This window comes from Silene latifolia, chromosome 5, assembly GCF_048544455.1.
Source record: "Silene latifolia isolate original U9 population chromosome 5, ASM4854445v1, whole genome shotgun sequence".
Taxonomy (NCBI): Eukaryota; Viridiplantae; Streptophyta; class Magnoliopsida; order Caryophyllales; family Caryophyllaceae; genus Silene; species Silene latifolia.
Window position 1 is genome coordinate 7,733,909 of NC_133530.1, and position 25,302 is coordinate 7,759,210.

Consider the following 25,302-nt stretch of genomic DNA (forward strand, 5'->3'; position numbering starts at 1 on the left):
TGTTGTTTTGGTATAGTTAGTAGTGGTTTGAGTCGAGTTGAGTTTGGTTGGTAGTATGTGTCGGAGTTTTTATGTTGTGTTTTGTTTTGGTTTTTGTGTGTCGGGAGTGTGGTAGTAGGTCTTTATTTTGTAGTGGTTTGAACTTCGGGGACGATGTTCTTTTTAAGGAGGGAAGACTGTAATACTACTGTTTTATGAGTCTCTGGGTACTCTATCGAGTGGGCCTTACTCTGTCGAGTGAGGGTGTTTTGATTTTAGAAAAACTATTCTGCCTGTAGGGTACTCGATCGAGTAGCCTGGGTACTCGATCGACTAAGTGGCACTCGATCGAGTACGTTAGTTACTCGATCGAGTAGGTCGGTTAACGGGTATTATTTTGACGGGTTTTGTTAATAACGCGGATTAGTATATATATTATACCGTCATCTTTATTAAACACTTTTACAAACCTAATAAACTTAAAAAGGAGATTGAAACTACGTTGTTCGCTTCATCCGTGTTATTGACAAATCTCGGAGTTTGAGAGGTCGGATTTCATCGTTCTTTGTGTCCTTGTGGTCCTTGCGTCAAGGGTAAGATCTACATACTAATTTTATAGCATTTAATTAACTTTGTTTAAACCCTAATTTGGGGGATTAGGGGTTTTTATGGTTTGTGCTAGTAGTAATTATGTGATCATGTGATAGGAGGAGGATTCGTAGAGGAGAGGTTTTGATACAGCTGTTGAGATCGTCTGCTTGTGTTTGCATTCCAGGTAGGGTTTTCCCTACTCAGCATTAGTCACATAATATGGTGTGCTGTTGGATTGTGATTGTTGTTTAAGTATCATGTTCGTATTGTGACGGTTGTTGGATTTGGTTGTTGTTGATTGTATCTGTCTGTGTTCTTCGGGGTGTGTCCCAAGCTGAGTGGAGTCACTTGCGGGAGTGGCTTCACGCCCATTATTCGCCTTCTGTGGAACCCGCCACAGAAGGGATGTGCACATTAATGGATTTGGGTTTATCGCTCGATGGAGATGAGCGGGGCTTAGGTGGGAACGGCTGCGGTCCCCCCCACTGGCGGCGAGGAGTAACCTGTTGCGATGGGTACTGCGCGAGCTACACACTTTAGTGTGTAGTCGATTGAGGAGTTGGTGATGGAGTTTGGGTTGATGTGACGGTTGAGCTGTGTTGATTTCAGTCTTATTGTGATTATATAATTGTGTGATTAGTACTGACCCCGTCTTTGTTTTGTAAAACTGTGGTGATCCATTCGGGGATGGTGACCAGTTGTTGAGCAGGTTTGATATGGTGCTTATGGGCTAGGTGGGATGAGTCATCACTTATAGTTAGAAGAGTCTTCCGTTGTTGTCAGACATTGTTGTTTAGTTATTAGACATTTAGTTTTTGGAGAACTTGTATCGTATTTTATCAGTTTGGATTTGGATTGTAATCACTTTAAACTTATTACTATTTAAATTATGTTTCGTTATTGTCATTTGATTATCATTTCCTCGGGAAACCGAGATGGTGAAATTTCTATACCTGAGTGGTCCTGGTAAGGCACTTGGAGTATGGGGGTGTCACACCCCCGCATCCACGTTTAGTTTAACCCATCCCGAAGCAGGTGCCTGCCACCCCCCATCTCGCCCGTCGAGCCCCTCCTCTCTTCTCCTGCACCACCATTTCCCCCTCCACCTCCTCCAGAACCCTATTAACCTTCCGCACCACATCAACAACCTCACACTTCCCCCCTTCAAAAACCACTCGGTTTCTAGCCTCTCAAACCGCCTAACACCCCATCATCATCAAACCATAGTCCCGCTTGTCCATCTCCCTCCCACACCTCACTAGCAACCCAGCAATCACGGAATATATGAAGACAAGACTCGACCTGACACTGACACAACGGACACAAGACATCCTCCTTACCGACTCGAAAAGATAAATTTACCTTAGTTGCCAGCGCATCATTGCACAGTTGCCAGAACAAGAGCTTGATCCGTGGCCACACTTGAACCTTCCACAAATTATTCCATATCCACTTGCTTCCCTCCCAGCTTGATGACTCAGACGTATCACTATCCACCCCAACCAAGAGCTTGTACGCAGATCGAACCGTGTATTGCCCGTCCCTCTCCGCACACCAATACCACGCATCCTCCTGGTCCTCACTACTCAACCTAATATTACGGACCATATCCCTCTCAAAAGGCAGCAAATACTTCGAGAGACGTTGCTCATCCCAACCACGACCATCATCATCCATAAGTTCAGCCACCGTCATATCGGCCACAACCCCAAAACACGGTGACAAAACTTTCTCAGTTTCCGTGCCAGGTATCCATAGGTCACGCCAAACCATAGTCCTTATACCTTTACCAATACGTCGTCGTAAGCCCCAATGCAGCACATCACGCTCCCCTAATATACTGCGCCAAGTATAACTTGGATTATGCCCTAAACCCGCTGCAAGAAAATCGCTCCCGTGATAGTACTTCACACACATCAAAAGAGCCCACAAACAGTCCGGTGATGTTAATACACGCCAAACTTGCTTGCCTAAGAGAGCTTGATTGGAATCATTAAAGTCTCGAAAACCCATGCCCCCTCCCCCCCACACACACACTTCGGCTTGCACTTGCGCTTCCATGAAACCCATGAAATATTCCTTTTCCCCTCCTCGTGTCCCCACCAAAACCGTGAGACCATCATCCGTAACTCATCACAAAAAGCAGCTGGAAGTTTAAAAATACTCATCACATAGGTAGGAAGTGAATTGGCCACAGCCTTTATAAGAATCTCCCTACCAGCCTGAGACAAAATTTTCCCTCGCCACCCTTGTAATATTTTAAGTAACTTATTACGAACAATATCAATAATTGGCTTCTTAAACCGCCCTACGACCGTTGGTAACGCCAAATATCGCTCATGCACCTCCACTCTTCGAACACCCAACCGTCCTACAATACTCTCTATCCTCCCCTCCGACACCCCACGGCTAAAAGACACGGTCGTCTTATCCAAGTTTACTAGCTGGCCCGACACAAATTCATAACAACGTAAAATATCACTTCCCTTTCCCGCCTCCTCCTCACAGGCCTTCATGAAAAAGATATTATCATCAGTGAAGAGCAAATGTGAAATAGTCGGAGCTTGTGGCGCAATTCGAAGACCATGAAGCGAATTACCTTCAACAGCTTTCCTCAACAAATTAGATAGCACATCGACGCACCAAATAAAAAGGTATGGTGATAAAGGATCTCCCTGTCGAACCCCTCGCCCTGGTCGAAAAAAATCCTTCACATTTCCATTTATCAACACAGCTGACGAGACCGTAGTGGCACACATCATGACACGGTCCACCCATCGACCATCGAACCCCATAACCCGCAACAACCTATCCAAAAAATCTCACTCCACTCTATCATAAGCCTTCGCCATATCGAGCTTAATCGCCATGTGCCCATCCCTACTCTTTGAATTTTTCATATGATGAAATAATTCAAAAGCAATAAGAATATTATCCGTTATCAATCTTCCCGGAGTGAACGCACTTTGGTTGTCAGGAACAATGCCATTCAAAAATAGCTTAAGCCGATTTGCGAGTATCTTGGAAACAAGCTTATAGACCACATTGCATAAACTTATGGGCCGAAAGTCCCTTATCTTATCTGGTGCTTTTTTCTTATGAATTAACACAATATGTGTATAATTGAGCTCACTCGGTATAGGAGCGCCCTCCAAGATGCCCAAAACCGTGCTTGTGACCAAAGGGCCAACGATATGCCAATAAGTCTGATAGAACAAGCAATTCATACCATCAGGACCCGGAGCCTTGAAAGGGTGCATCTGATTCAGAGCTTCAACGACCTCTTCCTCTCGATATTCTTGCCTCAAAATTTAGATCATCCCGTCACTTACCCGCCCCTCCATACCACGGAAGACATATCCAAACTCACGCCCAGGAGCAGCCGTGAAAAGCTCAGTAAAATAGTCTGTCGCAACTCTCGCAACCGCCTCATCTCCACTTCGAACAGCCCCTCCATCATCAATACGTTTGCTAATGTAGTTTTTAGCCCTTCGCTGCCCCCACTTGTTTATGAAAATAACTCGTATTGTGATCACCCTCTTTAAGTCATAGCGCTCTCGACCTTTACCTCCAAAACTGCTCCTCCTGACGGCATAAATCAGCCACTTCTCCCACCAACTTCCTCCTCCTCCTCCTCACCTCCTCTACCATACGCCCTCCCTCATTTAACCGCTCAATTGGTTTTCGCTTTGTAGCAATCGATTTAACGATCTTACCAATGCTTACTCGTTTCCAGGCTTGAAGTTCATCCGCACTCTCTCTCAAAGCCGCCATCATATCCCAGCCCCTACGCTCAAAACCTCTCCTCACCGCCCTCACTTCCTGCCTTACCCACCCATACCTGCTCAAAACAGAACCTCTTCTTGTAGCCACCCCGTTCCTCCCGTCTCTCCATAATTAGTTTGAGTGGTGAGTGATCAGACCACTCTCGCCCGAGGTGTATGAGCCTCGCATAGAGGAAACGATCCAACCAAGCACTATTAGCCATTGCCCGATCAATCCTGCTTTGTCTATTATCCACCCCCGCTTGCCCATTATCCCAAGTAAAGTCGTACCCTTCGAAGTGAATATCCACTAGGCCACAATCATCAACCGCTTTACGAAAATTATTCATCTGCCATTCTGTACGATGCCCTCCCTTCATATCATTTGCAAAGAGAATCTCGTTGTAATCACCAATACACATCCAAGGTAAAGAGTATTGTCTACCCAGAATGCATAAAAGCTCCCACGAAGTATGACGATCAGCAACTATCGGCCACCCATAAAAACCCGTCACTCTCCAATCCCCCCCACCCCTTTCACGAACAACAAAATCTATCCAATGTGCCAATGACGACACAAACTCACATCGAACACCCTTCCTCCACCAAAAAGCGAGCCCTCCGGACCTGCCCACACTATCAACCTATATTCCCTCATACTCATCGAACTTAGCAAGAACAGTCCGCATTTCACGACCACTGAGCTTCGTCTCGCAAAGAAACACCATGGTCGGGCCCTCCCGTCGTATCAAATGACGGAGCGCACCAACTGTATCGGGGTGGCCCAAGCCCCGACAGTTAAGACTTAGAAGACTCATTTAGCCTGGCGGGGTTGAGCTCTCTCAACCACCGCCTCAGGTACAATGACGCCCCCGTCTTTCGTAACATTAAGTTTATTGTTTCCCACTGTCATCCCCTCATCCTCATCACGAGCCATCTTCTCTCCTACCTCCATCAACTCCAACACCCCTCCCTCTCCTCCACTAGTCCGCCCTACCCTCACCCACTTCCTCCCCTTCCCACTACCTGAGCATGCTCCATTATCCCCCACTTTCTCCTTCAAACAGCTTCCCATAACTACAGGCCCCTCCCTTCCTTCCAACATGTACACCCCCTGTTTTTATTGTCCCACATGCCCCGCCAAAACCTCCACCACCTTCTCCTCCCTCACCGTAACCCCACCTGTCTGCCCCTCCCGCACTTCTTTCGAGCTAGTTAGCCCCATTCCAGCCGAACTCAAATCTTCCACTATCATAGCCTCCTCACACTCCTTCCTCCCTTACTCATCCTACTCCTATACCAGCTCACACTCACCCCTCCTCTTGATTCTTAACCCTACCGCAATACTTTGGAGCTTATCGATAATTTTAGCCACTTTATCTTCCTCACTGCATTTCATTTCCAAATCAAAGTCCCTATTCAGCGATCTAGTAGCCTTACCACTGCCCTCCTTCACCATTTTCGTTATCTTCCACGGTGAAGCTCGGAGCCACTCCCCAAACTGAAGCTCATCCTCCTCAAACGGACCATCTTCACAATCTTTCTCCTCATGTCCCAGTCTTCCACATCCATAGCAAAAAGTTGGCAACCGCTCGTATTTAACATCAAACAACACTTCTTGACCATTGTGCATTCTAATAGCGACTGATTTATTCAACGGTAGACGCACATCATGTACAATCCGAACTCGAATCGCCATATCCATCTCTGGGTTTGGCCCTATTTCCATACTAACATACGTTCCCAACATCGCTCCAATCTTCCTGACATTAGTTTCATTCTTTCTACCCGAGATGGGTAAATCATAAACACGAGCCCATAACGGTAAATGCTAAAGAGGAAGATCAATCATATTACCTGTGGGACTCGCTCATTAAAACACCATACGAACTTATCAAAATGCCATGGTTGATTCTCTAAAACCTTCTCCTTATCACGCATCGCCCCAAAACGGTAAACAAAGGTCTTTTCCTTAGATTCGATCATAATCCCGATGATAGTTTTGAAATATTCCATAATTTTACTATCTTTTCAATAGCAGCCTTCACATTTATCGATTTTTGAGCCCAAATCCGTCCCACAATCATCAGTTGACCACGCTCATCCTCGTCCACGTCCCATCATCCCATATAAACGAATCCGCATCCCTTTGATCATCACCACCCATCACACGTTTACCCTTGTTCGAAGATGTGGCCATCAGAATCACGCTAATCCCTGTACCTGCACAAAAACAACGACAAACAACAAAGAAAAAACCCTAGCAAATCTCACGTGCAAAACGTGAGAGAAGCCTCGAATGGAGGAGGAAGCCAAGACCTAAATCTAGACCTAGACAGGAACCCTAGGAGAAAACCCTAAATTTTGTCACTTTGGAAATATTTTAGTTTAGTGTCAAAAAAGTGTGCGGCAATTTTTAAAATACCCGAAATTTATGATAAACATAAGACTTCATTTTCAGTGGATAAATCTAAGTGAAACAAGATGTAGTGTGTTTTGTAAATATTAGAATTGGCGAATTACGCTGGATTTGGTGTTCAATTGGTGGAATTAAATCGTTAATTGTCTTGTTGTTGCGTTGTTATAGGGATGTGTTCTGATAGATAAAAGACGGGTTTTATGTGTTGATTTCATGGGTCGTATGGAGTGTCAGGGTTAAGTGGATTAAACAAAAGAAGAGAAGAGGAAGTTTGTTTGGCCCGGAGAAGAAACCCAAGAGATTGAAACTATGAAGGAAGAGGCGGTCTAGGCGTGCCATGGGAGACATGCCCTAGAGTTTAGTACAGAACATTTAGCCTTTGCAAGCCGCCCACCCTTGGGTGAGTCGCTGACGGGCAGCCTACCCCCAAGAGATCCGCCTAGACTAGTTGAGGACATGTTTTGGTTTTTTTTCGTGTTTTGTTTACTTAGCTTTAATGAAAGTCCTATTGTTGTTTGACTTAGTTTATTTTATCATTATTACTACTATCATTAAAGGAGGACAACAAGAACCCTAATTATTTCTTTAGAAAGAAACACTATGAGCAACTAATCTCTTCATCTCGGATTAATATTTGAAGCGTCTGAATTATTCAAACAATTGTGAGACTACTATTCATTTTTCTTCTTTCTATTGAGTATTGTTAATTCCTTGTTATCAACTTTATGATTGTTGAATGTTTAGATTAAAGTAGCTAATTAATCTTTGTAATTATCAATCGCTTGTTATTCTAGTGATTGAATCAATAACCGTTCAATCCTGCTAGATAAACTAATAACAATTTTTAGTCTTTATATTGGGTGTGTTTCATCATACTTAGATTAAAGGAGAATTAACGTGTGATTCGAACTAGTAATCGCATGTTTTGTTTGTCATCACTTCTATTGTTCTTTATTCATTAATACTGTTATTGAATTAAACTTAGACGTGTGTATTAGATTGGTTAATAATTAGGTTACTTGATAATCGAGTTTCGAGTCAAGTAATATTGTGGAAGGAATTTGGTACTTGTATCCACGATTGTTTGCTCAAGATTAAGTTGAAATTTGTTAATATATGATTAGTTTGTGAATAATTAATTCTTACCCGACACATAGCCGTAACCAAAGGTCGAGTAACCTCTAATCGGAAACATGGCACACATAACCGTAACCAAATTAAAGGTCCGAAGAAAGGCGGAAGGATAACCCAATCCGGAAACATGGCACACTTTAATGATAATTTGCATGGTCATAACGTAAACAAGTCCTAAATTCACCACTTACCAATCATGAGAAAGATGCATAACTAAATAGATGATTAATAGAAGTGACAAGTGAAGAAAAACCATCAGGGGGCTCCCAGCCGGGTGGGGTACCGGCAGCCTGCCCACCGGCTGGGCACACCTCATACTTCAAAATTGAATTAAAAAGGTCAGGGACTTCCCAGCCGGGTGGGGTACTGGCAGCCTGCCTACCGACTGTGAGCACCTCAAGCTTCAAAATTAGATTGAAAATACCAGGGCTCTCCTAGCCGGGTGGGGTACCGGCAGCCTACCCACCGGCTGGGACAACCCAACACTTGAAAACTTACAAAAACTTACAGTGGTCTCACAGCCGAGTGGGGTACCGGCAGCTGTAGATACCTCATTTCTGCACCTCCCGCCAACCACCCAGTGATGATTGGGCCGCATGTTTGATACGCGGAACGATTTTATGACAGTTCGTAAGTTCATCGACAAGTGATAGCTCAAACACTCGAGTCAACCTCATGGTCGTCATCTACGCGCCGATACGGTTGTTTTGACAATAATTAGAGTTCATTTAGAGTCCGGGTCAAAAACCGCTTCATTTTCTAAGAACCGTTTAAATGCCGAGTCGGAATATTCAGGAGTGTTCTAGAATTCTATGGATATAAATTCCTTATTAAATGTAATATTTTTAAGGAAATATCTTCCGTATATTATGTTTCACGGAATAAGGAAGTATAGATCTGCCGAAATTCCATAATAAAACGCAGAAATATTGCTTGCAAAGGAGGAAACCTCTAGGGAAATGACACAGCAGGTGCTGCACCTCTTCCAAGGGTCGCAGTGGATGTTGCGCCTCTTCCCTAGCCCTATTTCCATGCTTTCTAGAATATTTCCGTGATTTATTTCCATATCCGTGTCATTCCTAAACTCCTTCGTGTGTTTAGTATAAATAGGGTCCTCCGGCCTCCATATTTGGCACGCAAGTGTTCCGCCCCTTCTTTCTCTCTCTTTGCATTCTAGACCACGCTCTTCGCTTTCGACGCCTACGTGTTTGATCAATCGACCATGTAAGCTCAGATCATTCTGAGTCCCAGTCACGTTGCATAGACCGACCAATTTGACCAACTCCACTTTAACCAACCTAATCAATTAATCTAAATCCTTTAACAAGGGCACTTTCCACGCATATTCGAGTCGAGCAATCACTAATCGATAACTTTAGTCAATTTCATTTCGTCAAACATGTAAGTCTGAGGGTTTAAATCCTATTTTATTTATTGTACTTTTATTTTGTATCACGAATGTAAGGTTTATATCAAAAGCACATTCAAAACCGTCTTAAAAACCATCTTTCAAAACCGTATTTACAAAATAGCAAAGGTCTGACATCGAGAAGAAACGCAGCAGCAACTGTGACTCTTCGAAGAATCGCAGCATATGTTGCGCCTCTTCCTAAGGCTGCCGCTACTCCTGCTCTTCTTCTTCCTCGACCTTCTGCAATCTTTCTTGTTTTTCTTATTTCTTTCTTTCCTTTGTTCGTATCGGTACATAAATCATGTCTTAATTAACCCTTTCAAATTATAATGTTTAAATCGACTTAAATCCCTTATAATCAATATTTGCGGGTTTTCATCATCTTATTCAAACCCGGATTTTAGAGGTTCGATTCGTTCATATCAAGTCTCTGGAATTCGTCTTTTGTATATAGTCTTATTATTTGATTTCAATTTATTTGATCCAATTTCGCTTTCAAGTTCAAAGTTTGTTCCCTTATTAAATCCGACATGAGTTCGTTATAATCATGTAAACCGCTATAAATTATCACCTTTAATTCGTTTTATGAAGGTTCCAGATTCATGTAATCTGTTAAATCACATCTACTCGAGTTCTAACTTAAATAATCGACCTCAAATTCACCAATGAACATTAACAATCCGTGGTTCTGACTTCACAGATAGAGCCCAGCTCAAGAACAGACGTAGGAAGAGTTGCGCCTCTTCCAGAGGACGCAACAGATGTTGCGCCTGTTCTGGGTTAGCTTCTGTCCCTGAACTCTTTCTCGCTTTGACGTAGTTCCTAATTACGTATTAAATTGACTATTAATCGTATTATCGCTCCTAATCTGACGTATTTTTCATACTTTTTATTTGTAATTTTATTTTCTTTTTTTTCGTCTTCAAACTCCCATTTTGGGTGTGCTTTTGACATAGATCAAAAAAGCTTTGTAATCATTGTAATATTTGTAATTGTAATTATTGTATTTCATTATTCATTATTATTTATGTATGATTTATATTGTATGTTTCACATGTAATGAATCTAACTTCCAACTTCGACCCAATTTGAGTGCTAAACACGTGTTAACCGACTTAGTTTAATCTCATATGCTAGGATTAATCTATTATGTGGTGCATTGCATGCATTACATCGACGACATATCAAATATGAATGATTTCCCTAATTATTAGTAGAGACCGCTATCGAGGCGGGCGGGATTAGGTGTTTGATTAAAGAGCTTCCTAATACTTACCTTCACCCCTTACTCCAGGTATCTCCGGACATCCGTGTCCATTGGCATCTCGAGAGTCATTCTAGACATTGAATGCTAAGGGTAACGAGTTCTTAGTGTTTATGTCATTACTTTGTGTCTTGAAATGGCACGAGGTATTCGAACAGTTTCCAACTTTTTTACAATAAATTGGTGGCGACTCCACAAATGCAGGCTTATTCAACCTTTCACCGGTTTCAATGCCTCACCAATCGGTAACGGCCCATGACATGCTTTGGCAAACCAAGGTTCTGTGGGAGAAGTGTTGCCGCCTCGAAAACCACAGCGCGGGCGGCTCATGTCCACAGTTTGGCGACTCCGGTGGGGATGATACACTTACGTGTTACTCAGGGTGAAACTTGAACAAGGTTAGGGAATAGTTTATACGGGACAGTTGTCGGTTTTTATTACTCGACCTTCTTAGGTCGTTTCATTTGGTCTTCCTAGGCCCTAAGCCAATCATTCGACCAATCGTTCCGTCTGGACGGTCCAAATTCTTATCTGGGCCTAAAGATGGATAGCGATTGACGTCAACCATACCGTGGTACATACTCATGTTTGTACCAAGAGCTTTCACTACTCGAGGAAATGGACTAGGAACCGACCTTACTCATGTTTGGCACGAACCTCTCCACAGACCAGGGTTTGATTGCTTGGTATGCCAACCCACCTTTTAAGCCAAAAACCCTTTAAATGCACTCAGCATACCGTTATAATGCCCATATGTATATTTGTATCATATACGTGATCACCATTTTGTAAACAAAACCATGACGAGATTTTGTAAAATAAAATCCATTTCAAAATGTAAACATTTTCAAGGATGGCCTAAAATAGCGCAAAATAAGCCGAAACTCTGTCCAAATAGCGAGTCAAACTTTGGTCCTCAAACCCATTTCAAAACTCACTTCGAGTCAACACTCCTACAACTACACTACAGTTGTCTAGAACAAACATTTCAAAATTTGTCATTTTCAAATCCCACTTGACACAGTGGCACACACCCACTTCACGAGTCGAGTCTTTTTTCAAGGAAAAAAAAACAAAATATTTTTCAAACCATGTAAATGTAAACATGTAAATTCAATTGGGCTAAGTTAGAGTCAAAGTTCAAACCGACTATGTCCCAGTCGGAACTCTGCCAGGTTATAAACCCGTCTTCCTTTACATTTTGGGTCTTTTCAAATTCAAATCAAGTCCTAAGGCGTCACGTCGTCATTTTGGACCCCCTACCCCAATTCAGTTAGGATCTACACATTTTCGACACCTCGAGTCACACGTGCCCGAGTCATACACAAAAGACTTATTAACAAATATAAGCACACCTCGGGTATCTACACTTATACCCGGGTCTAGAATCAACACGTGTCATCAATCCCATCAATAAGGTCAACCATATAAGGGTCACTCCATCAAAGTTAACACTCGAGTCTAAAATTAAAGTCAAGCACCGTGAATTCAAACACGAGAAGTCGCTCAAGACATTTCACGAATTCACAAGTCAAGTCTGGATTTGTCGTCTTATCCTCGTGTTTACTTGTCCCTTCCTCTGTTCGTTGCTTATTTCCTTAGTATGCGTGATCCCATGTCGAATCGAGTTGTAATGCGCGTCATTTCTGTCGAGTAGGAATCCAGCAAGTTCTGTCAGTCAGCAAAGTCACAAAGCAGTTCAAGCCACAATCACCGTGTCTCTCCAAGACGTTTATGCCATGGTCCTACGGGTTCAAGCTACAGTGGAAGATTTGAGCATTCGCGTCCTCACCCTTGAAAATGAATTGGTGGAAAAGAACACGCCACCTAGAGAAACCTCTAGTCTAGGTCATCCAAAGCCTACAGCTTAGAATAATTGTTGTCCTAGAAAGCCGAAAACAACCGAAAAGAAACCTCTGAGGCATTAAAGGGTGCTTTGTGATTTAAGCATGTCTTATGCCGATGCTTTGAAGAGACTCTCTGCCCAAGGTAAGCTATATCCAATAGGTCCGACTTCGGATCCACCTTTAGAGAAGCAGGTGAACCTATGGAAGGGCAACGAATACTGCCTATATCACCAAGGTAGAGTCCATGATATTAAAGAGTGTTTCCTCTTGAAACACACCATCCAAGATATGATCGAAGAGGGTAAGCTTCCAGTGCCACCATATGTCGAGCAATTCGAGAGGATCGACCCTATTGGGTCTAATATCACTAAACATGATGAAGAATCATCCCTAGACTGTTCTCATCTCCTCGATCCTCATGACGACGAAGAGATCAACGTGCTTGAGGAAGCTGATATCCAAAGTGGAATGCTCATGCTTTCCTTTGCCTTCAACAATAAATTTTCCAAGTTAGAAGGAGCCATTGAAAACATAAACTCTCGGCTTTCCAACATGGAGAACCAGTTTGTTGAAATGGGTAAGAAGCTTGAGGCCCAACCTCTCAAGATGAAAAGTGTCTAGACAAACCCTCGACCTGACAGTCCTAAAGCCACAAGTGGGGAATCTATTCCTAGTTCTTCTCATCCAAGAATCAAAATCAACAAAGGCAACCTCATGGAGCTTCGTTAAAGAAACCTAACAACTCGCCAAGGTCATTCACAAAGGTTTCCGACAAGAAAAGGAAATTTACCGACATTGGTATTACATACACCGATGCCCTTCAGAGACTCATGGAACGACGAATGTTGAAGCCTATCGGTCCTACTCCAGATCCACAAAGGAGATCTGGATTCTGGGATAGTAACGCCCATTGCTAGTATCACAGGGGCAAAGGACACAATACTGAGATGTGCCATAAGCTTAAGCATGTGATCCAAGATATGATTGAAAGTGGGAAATTTTCCCTCTCAACCTTTAACCCACAAGGCAGCTTAGGCAATCCTCATGGATATACCACTTATCAGGAAACTCTTCTTGACTGTTATCCTTCTGGTGTTCCCAATGATGAGGATGAGGTGCTCAAATGGGTGAATGCTCAAAGCCAGTTGCTGGAAGAGAAAATGTTCAAGCATGGGCCGATGATTACGAGTCTGGATCTAAGATCGAGTCAGAGTCCGAGTCCGAGTCCTAGGTTTTCTATCCCATAATTATTCTAGTGTCTTTATTGGTGTCCATTTCCATTCCTAGTGACAACCTGGGGGCTATCCCACGAGTCCCGTGTCTTCTCGAGTCTATGTTAAATACATTCATTACTTATTTCAATAAAAGTACACTTTTCAATCCACATATTACATCATATATCTTCCTTTACCCTTTTCCTGTGACAATAAGAATTGATTTGAGACATTTTAAATCAAACAACACATGTCAGTCGATGTGAGTACACTTAAACGATGTCTTGTTCCGAGTTGTAGAGGACCTGAAACTCCATGTCCATTTCCTTACCTATTCCATGTCTGGCGATAGAAACCTCGCTATACCCTAGTTTAGGACGAGCCTATCTCAAGAAATTCTAGGACGAATCCAGACCATCTCCCTTGTTAACGATCCATGATGGAAGGCAAGCCCATTCCCCATAATAAACAACCTGTGTTACTAAAGACCAACCCGTTTCACACCAAAGGTGCTAGTCTAACCCAAATCCATGGTAGCAAGCAAATCCAAGACGATACGAGCCATGATCAAATACAAAGGCTCAATCAAGAAAAATGACCAAGATCAATATCCAAGACAAAAGAGTCAAAAGGAGAAGAATCAAACAAATTGATGCGTGTATTTTACATAAGGTTTTTACCTCATTTTTACACGCATTTTTGTACTATTTATGTAGCATCTAACTACAAATGCCCCCGAATATCCTAATTTGGTTCTTTTTATATAATTTGCAGGAATTAATCAAAGAGGAGCTAAATCGAGCCTTAATTCGTCCCATTTGCATGCATTTATGGAGAATGAGGAGCCGGAGCTTGGAGATCTAACACTTGGAAGACGCGTGAGCTGGTTTCAGGAAGAAATTCAAGGTCTAACGTGCTTAAACAGCTCGATCGAGTGATTTATTACTCGATCGAATGCTTTATATACTCCAAGTTGCTCAATCGAGCAGTTCAAGGAGCCAATCGAGAAGACTCTGCAAGGAATGCTCGATCGAGTGGTTTATTTCCACTCGATCTAGTGGTTTGGTGCTAGTTTGCTCGATCGAGTGGTTTGTTTCCACTCGATCGAGTGGTTTGTCCTGTTTTAGTTTGTTTTCCGCTTAATTTCGTATGGGCTTTGTAATTAGTCCATAGGTTAGGTTTAGAGATTAATTTCGTATATGACTGAAAGGGAGAACGACGTAACTCCTCCCTTCCTCTCTCGGGATTCTTTTATTCACTCTTTACTAAAGACTTTGCTACTGTTGATTGGATTTTAGTTCTTTCTACACTTTTGCTACTCGAATTCGGATTGTATTGGTACTTTTATTCATCTTTAATCCCTTAATCTTAATCATTGCTTTAATCCCTTAATCTTAATCATTGCTTTAATCCTTTCTCTCCTTATTGTTATAATAATTGCTTCAATTCAATCTTTATTAATTGTTATAATGTTTAGTTTCAATTATCTATTTGTTATGATTGTTAGTTCAATGGTGATGAGTAGCTAATTCCCCTCTGCTAAGACTATAGGGGATCCATAATTATGAAGGGATAGTAATCATTTATTGGGTTAATGCTGGTATAATCTTTGTTGTTAACTGCTGCAATTAATTGTATCTGTTTAATTGAGTTGACGCAATTAGGCATTTAAATCATAGTGACCCTTGACCTAGACCGAAAGGTTAGAATAGGCGAGACTAGTAGCGAACAATAGAGCATTATAGTTAGGGCGGAAGCTAAGCTATTTGTGCTTTAGGGCGAATTGAGACGGAAAGGAGATATTCACTGCCCCTCAGACCGTATCTGCATTGACCTGAGACCTAGATTACTTGACCGAATGATTATGGTGAACCGTCTGTCTTAGCTGTTTCCTCTATCTGTTTAACTCCTTTTCTCTGTTTTACTTCTCTTCCTTACTCTCATTAGTTTAGAATCAATCAATTAAAACCCCCCAATTTGGTTACCTTGACGGACTTAGATAAAGTTGACAATTTCCCATCTCTCTGTGGATTCGACCCGACTTCCCTAGCTATATTAGTTAGAGCCAGTTGGTTATTTTTGATAGGTATACGACTGTCCTGTCAAATTTTGGCGCCGTTGCCGGGGAGGTGGTGCAATTTTGTTGTTTTATTTAAGTTTGTTTCTCGTCTCAAGGAATTTATTCCTTGAGACTGATCTCATTTTTTTGCAAAGTTTTTGATTAGCTTTGCAGGTTAGTAGTTGCTTTGTGAAATCTATTTGCCAAAATGCCCAAGCTAGCTTGACCATTCGAGCTCTTTGTGGATTCACTTCCAAAAGGTTTCCTATTACCCATTACTGATCAGGGAAACTTTGGAATCCGTCCATCTTATATACAGCTGGTAGAGAGAAATCTCTTTAGGGGGGGTACCTGAAGAAGATCCATGCAGGCATATAGAGCTTTTTACGGAGTATTGCTCTACCATTCCCCTCTCTGCTGGGGTGACACAGGATAAAGTGAAAGGAGCCCTCTTTCCATTTTCTTTAGCTTATGATGCCCGGGAGTGGTTGAGAGATCTTGATAGGGAGGCAGCCGGTGTAACCGACTGGAATTCCCTTGCCTTAGCCTTTTACAGGCGATATTTCCCACCGCTCTGTCTACTGAAGATTTGAATGGGGCTTGGACTAGGTTCAAGAAGCTTGTCCGCTCTGTGCCTCATCACGGGTTCAAACGATGGTTCCTTTGTACTCAGTTTTATAACGGATTATATCGGAGCGAGAGAGTTATTCTTGACAGCATAGCAAAGGGAAGATTCACGAAGAATGTTGAAGATGACCAAGGTTGGCGTCTCATTGAGGAGATGGCTATTCATGTCTCTGAATATGGGAACCCCCGAGGTAAAGAGCCAGTTAATGAATTGGTAGTAGCTGCAGTGGAAGGTCCTAGCAAAAGTCTAGGTAATGTGGAGATTACATAAGTTATAAGTGAGAGTTCTCAGGTTTGTTCGATTACTGAGTATGTGGAGCTATGTGGTAGATGTGGTATGGAAGGGCATGACCCTATTGGATGCCTAGCGAGTACGGAGCATGTCCTTGATTACCAGAAATACAAGCAAGGAGTTCCTTTTTCTCAACTGTACGAAGAAATAAAGAATGCTCCTACTCTTTCTACGCCAGCAATGCAACCAGTTCCCTCTTCTGCTAATGAGGAAATTGCCGAACTGAAATCCTTTATGTTTAACATAACACAACAGTTTCAGGAGAAGTGCAATAGGAAAGAAACTGTCATAGCGGAATTAAGAGAACAAGTCTTGCAATTAACAATCGCGAAAGACCAAGCCAAGCTTCTACCGACATGCGACCCAGTTAGTGCAATGAATCTCCGAGTTGGCTTTACTCATGAAGAGCCAAAGGTGCCAGAAGACGGGGTCTTTATAGCTGAAGATACCCCGGAGGATGACATAGACGAGTTTCTGGACGAAATTGTTGCTGCGTGTAGTCCAGACACTCGATCGAGTAAAAATCTACTCGATCGAGTGAATTCATTCATCCCATCACTCGATCGAGTGAAAATAGTAGTCGATCGAGAAGTGCAGAAATTGAAGATAGTCGATCAAGTGATATTCTTACTCGATCGACCAAGTTTGCTGAGGAAATCACTCGATCGAGTGATAAAAATGCTCGATCGAGTAAAGCAGAAAAAGACAATGGTCGATCGAGTAAGGAAAGTGGTCGATCGAGTATTTCTCAACTTGAAATCACTCGATCGAGTGATAAAAGTACTCGATCGAGTACCAGAAGCGGCGGAGATCCTATTTTACTATCTAATTCCGCTATCGTGTCATCTTCCCCCTTTGTGGAGGCGTCACGCATTGATAAAGGTAAAGAAAAAGTTGCGGGTCCAATCATTGCTACCAGAGTACCCTTCCCAGGTCGTCTAAAGGACGCAAAGATCGAGCGATGACGGTAAGTTCGTGGACGTTGTGAAGAATCTCAGTAAATGTCCCTTTTACCGAACTTGTTACTCAGGTACCTACTTACGCTAAGTTTATGAAAGATATTGTGACACGTAAGAGAGATTTAAGCGAATATGAGACGGTTTCATTTATGGAGGAGTCTAGCAATTTACTTTTAAATAAGGCTCCACCAAAAATGAAAGACCCGTGCGGACTTTTCTATTACGTATTATAGGCAATGTGGTTATTGATAAGGCTCTTTGTGACTTAGGAGCCAGTGTTAGTGTCATGCCCCCTACGCAAGAAATCGAACATGAGTCATCTTAAAATGACTAACATTACCTTCTGAGATGGTGATAGATGCGTTAGGAAGCCTTTAGGTGTCTTAGAGGACGTGCTGTGAAAATAGGCAAGCTCTTTATTCCAGTGGATTTCATTATTTTAGATATAGCTGAGGACACCCGGACCCCAATTATCTTAGGAAGACCATTCCTTTGTACAGCTGGGGCCGTTATTGATGTCAAACAAGGGCGTTTGACTCTTGCAGTAAGGGATGACGCGATCACTTTCAGTCTGCCTAGTACTTTGGCTCGGCCAATGATAGAGGATACTTGTTATTCAGTTAATATTATTGACGAGTCTATTTATGACTTCTGGTCGGGTTCTTTTATGAAGGACCCACTAGAAGCTCTTATGCTTTTTGATGAGTGTGCGGGTAGCCCGGATACGTTGACGTTGTGTTGGATTTGCTTGTTGATGATTTAGATGAGCTTGAACTCACCGAAGGCCGAGGGAGAGCAAGTGGAACAGATGATTAGCACTCTTTGCTCCATTGAGCTAAAGGTACCGGAGCGTAAGCCTCTCCCTTCTCATCTTAAATTGTTTTTCTTAGACGATACAGAGCAATATCCAGTCATTGTTAGTGCTAAGCTTAATGATGATGGTGACTTCCTTGTTAGTCGTACTTAAGAAAAACAGAAAGCATCGGGTTATTCGTTGGACGATATCAAGGGGATTAGTCCCGATATTTGTATGCACGAGGATAGAGTGGAGGAAGATCACAAACCATGCGATGTGGTCGCGCAGCATCGAACGGAAGATGCGAGGATGTTGTGATGGCTGAGGTAATGAAGCTGCTCGATGCAGGTATTATTTATTCTGTTGGTCATTCTAAATGGGTGAGCCCAGTACAGGTGGTCCCGAAGAAAGGAGGGAAAACTGTAGTCAAGAATGATAAGAATGAGTTAATACCTACTCGAGTAGTGACTGGTTGGCGGATGTGCATAGACTACAGACAGCTTAATGCCGCCACCAAGAAAGATCACTTTCCCCTTCCTTTTATTGATCAAATGGTAGAAAGGTTAGCTTCTCATAAATTTTTACGCTATTTAGACGGGTATTAGGGTTCTTTCGGATCCCTATTCACCCAGGACGATCAAGCTAAGACTACATTTACTTGTCCTCAGGGCGTTTTTGCTTATCGCAGGATGCCCTTTGGTTTATGTAATGCCCCTGCTACCTTTCAAAGGTGCATGATGGGGATATTTTCAGAGTATATTGAGTCTATTATGGAAGTTTTCATGGACGATTTCAGTGTTTATGGAAGTGATTTTTCTAACTGTCTGTCTAACCTTGAGAAAGTGTTGCAGCGCTGTATTGAGGTTAATCTTGTGCTGAACTGGGAGAAGTGCCACTTTATGGTCAATGAGGGAGTTGTCTTGGGGCACTTAGTTTATGACAGGGGAATAGAGGTTGATAAAGCAAAGGTGGAAGTGATTCAGCAATTACCACCTCCTGTCAATGTTAAGGGGGTGAGGAGTTTCCTTGGCCACGCCGGCTTTTATCATTTGGTTTATCAAGGACTTCTCAAAAATTGCTAAACCACTTACACAGTTGCTACTTAAGGATGCCCTTTTTGTGTTTCTTGATGAGTGTCTTTTCGCTTTTAACAGTTAAAGCGAGGCTCTAGTCTCTGCGCCGATCATACAGCCTCCCGACTGGGACTTGCTGTTTGAGATAATGTGTGATGCCAGTGACTATGCACTAGGAGCGGTGCTAGGCCAAAGGAAAGACAAAGCTCTTAACGCTATCTACTATGCGAGCCGAACTCTGGATGAGGCTCAAGTGAAGTACACTACCACCGAGAAAGAGTGCTAGTTTGTAGTTTATGCCTTAGAAGTTTCGTTCTTATTTAGTTGGGTCGGAAGTTTCTTTTGTTTTTACGACCATGCAGCTTTGAAGCATCTTCTTGCTAAGAAGGAGGCTAACCACGGCTATTGAGATGGATACTCCTTATTCAGGAGTTTGATTTGCAGATTAAGGATAAGAAAGGAACCGAGAACGTTAGGCGATCACTTGTCGCGATCGACGACAAGAAGGGGAAGATTCTCTACCTATTGATGATTCTTTTCTTGACGATACTTTAATTGCTGTTATATCGTCTATTGTTAACCAAGAGCCTTGGTATGCAGATATAGCTAACCGTTGTCGGTGGCAAGTTGCCTTTGACCTTTCTCATCGGCAGAGGAAGCGTTTTACGTATAACGCTAGCGCGTATTTCTGGGATGATCCTTATTTATTTAAGGAATGTGCAGACGGTCTCTACAGACGGTGTATTCCGCAATGGGAGGCCAAAGTAGTCCTGGAAGGCTGTCACTCCTCTTCATATGGTGGTCACCACGGTCCATCGCGCACCGTGGCTAAGGTACTTGATGCTGGTTTTTCGGCCTTCATTGTTTGCGATGCTAAGTCTTTTGTTTCAGCTTGTGATGCTTGCCAACGATCAGGGAATATTTCAAAGAGACATGAGATGCCATAAAACGGCATCTTAGAGGTTGAGGTTTTCGATGTCTGGGGCATTGATTTCCAAGGACCGTTCCGTCTAGTAAAAGGTAACGGTATATCTTAGTGGTCATTGATTATGTGTCGAAATGGGTTGAGGCAATTGCTTCACCTCATTGTGACGCCAAGACCGTGATAAAAATGTTTAAAAAGGTCATATTTCCCCGATTTGGTGTCCCTAGGGTCGTCATTAGTGATGGGGGAATGCACTTTAAGGAAAAGAAACTAACTTATATTCTGTCTAAAGTTGGTGTCCAACACCGGCGTGGTTTGGGGTACCATCCCCAAACTAGTGGTCAGGTTGAGGTCTCTAACCGCGAGTTGAAAGAGATCTTGTCTAAGGTAGTTTCTAAATCACGGAAGGACTGGAGTCTTAAGTTAGAGGACACATTATGGGCTTACAGAACTGCCTTTAAGACCCCAATTGGTGCATCACCTTATAGGTTAGTTTATGGGAAATCGTGTCACTTACCTGTTGAATTGGAATGTAAGGCTTGGTGGGCAATTCGTGAGCTTAACTTTGATCCTAAGTTGTGTGGTCAGAATCGTCTTTTGCAGCTAGATGAGTTGGAAGAGTTTAGACTTAATGCCTATGATAGCTCGCGCATTTACAAAGAAAAGACGAAGAGATGGCATGACAAGAGAATTCTACCTCAAGAGTTTCATGTTGGGCAAAAGGTGCTGCTGTTTAATGCCCGATTGCGACTATTTCCTGGCAAGCTGAAGTCCAGGTGGAGTGGTCCTTATACGGTGACATCTGTTACCAAGTTTGGATCCGTGGAGCTCGAAAACTCTGAAGGTAGTAGGTTCAAGGTGAATGGACAATATGTGAAGCATTACCACGAGGCAAATGAAGGAGACAAATGAGTTGAAGTCTTGTACTTCGACGAGCTAGATGTGCCGGTTAATTGATGCCAGAAAGGTCGTGCGGGACCTCATAAACCAGCGCTCTCCGGGAGGCAGTCCGGACTGTTTTATTGTACTTTTGTTGAACATTTTATTTTCCTTTAGCTTTTTGTCGAACTCTAGACGCTGTTTTACGAACTTTTTATACTTTCCTTGCTTTTAACGCGTATTTTGCAGGTCCAGTTACTCGATCGAGTAGTTTTTCTACTCGATCGAGCATTTTTGGGGTTTTATTCACTCGATCGAGTGATATTTTCACTCGATCGACCAAAGCAAAAATCACGTTTACTCGATCGAGTAGTTTTCTACTCGATCGAGTCCTTCCATTTACCAGTTCACTCGATCGAGCAGTTCCAAGTTACTCGATCGAGTGGTTTCGTCTTCCGGCAGCTATTTTACATCTATGGAGCTACTGCTTGACTTTCTTTGACCTCCCATGTTCATGGTCGGTTTGGGGAGGTCCCTCCTTATGACGTTTTGTAAGTTTTCCGACTCCACTTCTCCTTTTCTCTTAAGTTTGCATTTCTTTCCCTATTTTTACTATAATGAGGGCATTGTACGGTTTGGTTTGGGGAGGTATGCATCCATATCTGTGTCTGTCTGCATGTTTTCTTGCATTTTTGCTTGCACGTTTAATTATTATCGCATGCATTGTTGTTTTAATTAATTAAAAAAAAAGCGTAAAATTCAAACAAAAATTTTCATGTTTAATTCGAGTTGGAACGTTTGAACATTGACGCTACATTGAATCTTTACTTAAGCCTTGCATATTCTTGACATTTAGTTGGCATGATTGTGTGCATGATCTACGAGTTTTTGTTTCTTTCTTATCTGAACGAATAGACTTGACTCTTTTATCGGCAAGCTACATTACATTCTGAGGTTAGAGCTTATAAACTGGTGACATTCATGACCGGTTTCATTTAGGATGTGAGTAGTACTCTCTTTAAGGCATGTAACATCAATTTGCATAAGCATGAGTCTAGTCTTCTTAATACCTATATGCATTCGGTCTGTGGATGGTGACACATGTTAGGAGAGGCAGTTCCCTTTATTTCATTCTACCCATGAGCCCCACATAGCCAAATTGCCTTTTTGTCCTTTTAACTACTTTCTATAATACTTCCTACCCTAGCCGAGCTAGTGACGAGTAGTTGTTGGAATGTTTTATTGCAATATGGTTATTTTATCTGATTTCAGAAGTTGGTGGAAGAACTGAAGGGAATGAAAAAAGTGATGGATGAAAAATGAAAAAAATGGAAAAGAAAAAAAAAAAAGAACGAAAAAAAAAAGAAAAAAGAAGAAAAAAAAGAAAGAGAAATCATGTGTGGAAAAAATGAGAAATTATATAATGATTTTCACTTCCATGTTTTATTTATGTCTTATGGGGAGTTGACGAGTTTGTTATGGTGTTCGTGAGTAGAGTGCATGATTTTTGCACCGTTTCATCTTATTATATTGAGTACGAAGTTGGGATGCAGTTCAAATTTGGATTTCCTTGTTGCTAGCCTGGCTATTAACTCTACATATCCAAATTCATTTTAGCCCCTTCTTACCCATTACCTCACTTACCCAAAAGTAAGTCCTCGGCGTGTGTCTTGGTCATTAGTATGGTTGGAATGCATATGTATGGTTGTAGAGACTTTACTCATGTTAACTGCATGCATGTTCTTATAGATCGAGTTAGGTGAGTGTCTTTACTTCTTTCTATCTTTCACATATATACTCACCTTGTGCCAATATTGAGTGACGAACGATCCGAGAGAGTCCGATATCTTTTGAGCCTTGCAAGGTCGACGGTTCAGTAAGTTTGAAACATTGATCTAATTCGTTTGCACTTCTCATTTGCCACTTTGTCATTTTGTTGCATTAAATTGGTTTTGTGGGTGATTTGTAGCTGATGCGTTGGTCCCGTTCCACTGTTTATTCTTAGTTGCATTTATATTTTGCTTGGGGACAAGCAAAGGTTTCGTTTGGGGAGATTTGATACGTGTATTTTACATAAGGTTTTTACCTCATTTTTACACGCATTTCTGTACTATTTATGTAGCATCTAGCTACAAATGCCCCCGAATATCCTACTTTGGTTCTTTTTATGTAATTTGTACGAATTAATCAAAGAGGAGCTAAATCGAGCCTTAATTCGTCCCATTTGCATGCATTTATGGAGAACGAGGAGCCGGAGCTTGGAGATCTAACACTTGGAAGACGCGTGAGCTGGTTTCGGGAAGAAATTCAAGGTCTAACGTGCTTAAACAGCTCGATCGAGTGATTTATTACTCGATCGAATGCTTTATATACTCCAAGTTGCTCGATCGAGCAGTTCAAGGAGCCAATCGAGAAGACTTTGCAAGGAATGCTCGATCGAGTGGTTTATTTCCACTCGATCGAGTGGTTTGGTGCTAGTTTGCTCGATCGAGTGGTTTGTTTCCACTCGATCGAGTGGTTTGTCCTGTTTTAGTTTGTTTTCCGCTTAATTTCGTATGGGCTTTTGTAATTAGTCCATAGGTTAGGTTTAGAGAGTAATTTCGTATATGACTGAAAGTGGGAACGACGTAACTCCTCCCTTCCTCTCTCGGGATTCTTTTATTCACTTTTTACTGAAGACTTTGCTACTGTTGATTAGATTTTGGTTCTTTCTACACTTTTGCTACTCGAATTCGGATTGTATTGGTACTTTTATTCATCTTTAATCCCTTAATCTTAATCATTGCTTTAATCATTTCTCTCCTTATTGTTATAATAATTGCTTCAATTCAATCTTTATTAATTGTTATAATGTTTAGTTTCAATTATCTATTTGTTATGATTGTTAGTTCAATGGTGATGAGTAGCTAATTCCCCTCTGCTAAGACTATAGGGGGGATCCATAATTATGAAGGGATAGTAATCATTTATTGGGTTAATGCTGGTATAATCTTTGTTGTTAACTGCTGCAATTAATTGTATCTGTTTAATTGAGTCGACGCAATTAGGCATTTAAATCATAGTGACCCTTGACCTAGACCGAAAGGTTGGAATAGGCGAGACTAGTAGCGAACAATAGAGCATTATAGTTAGGGCGGAAGCTAAGCTATTTGTGCTTTAGGGCGAATTGAGACGGAAAGGAGATATTCACTGCCCCTCAGACCGTATCTGCATTGACCTGAGACCTAGATTACTTGACCGAATGATTATGGTGAACCGTTTGACTTAGCTGTTTCCTCTATCTGTTTAACTCCTTTTCTCTGTTTTACTTCTCTTCCTTACTCTCATTAGTTTAGAATCAATCAATTAAAACCCCCCAATTTGGTTACCTTGACGGACTTAGATAAAGTTGACAATTTCCCATCTCTCTGTGGATTCGACTCGACTTCTCTAGCTATATTAGTTAGAGCCAGTTGGTTATTTTTGATAGGTATACGACTGCCCTGTCACAAATCAATGTCAATATCCAAGGTCAATGTTATCTTCAAAAACCTGAATCAAGAATCTGAGCAAAAAGCCGAGATATATTCTAGACTAAGAATCTGAGTCTGAATCAAGAACGAGTACGAAATCAAATGTTGAACGGAATAACGCTAAATTTTATATAGAATCAAGACATCGATGAAGATGGTCAACTAGCACCCTCACTAAGCCCATCACACACCTTAAGTCCTTCTCAAGACCGTTACAGGGAGATAGTTAGGAATTTTGAGAATCCTCTCAAACTCGTCAGGTATACCCATCCCTTAGGGCCAAGACATAGAAGCTTGAACCCACGTCATTTTAACCTACATTTATGTGCTCAGGCTACATCAAGCCAGGAGACCCCATTTCCAAGCCATGTTACAAGCATTAATCCCATCAAGCCTCAACTCCACAAAATCAAGCTCCAGAGATTTGTTCATCAAAGCCTCTTATGTCCAAGCTCCACATTCAAATATCCAATCCAGTTTCACCTTGACCCAGACACGGAGTCTTCAGATACTTTTCTACCTAGAACAGGATGAACCCATATCATCCTTAGGGTCCA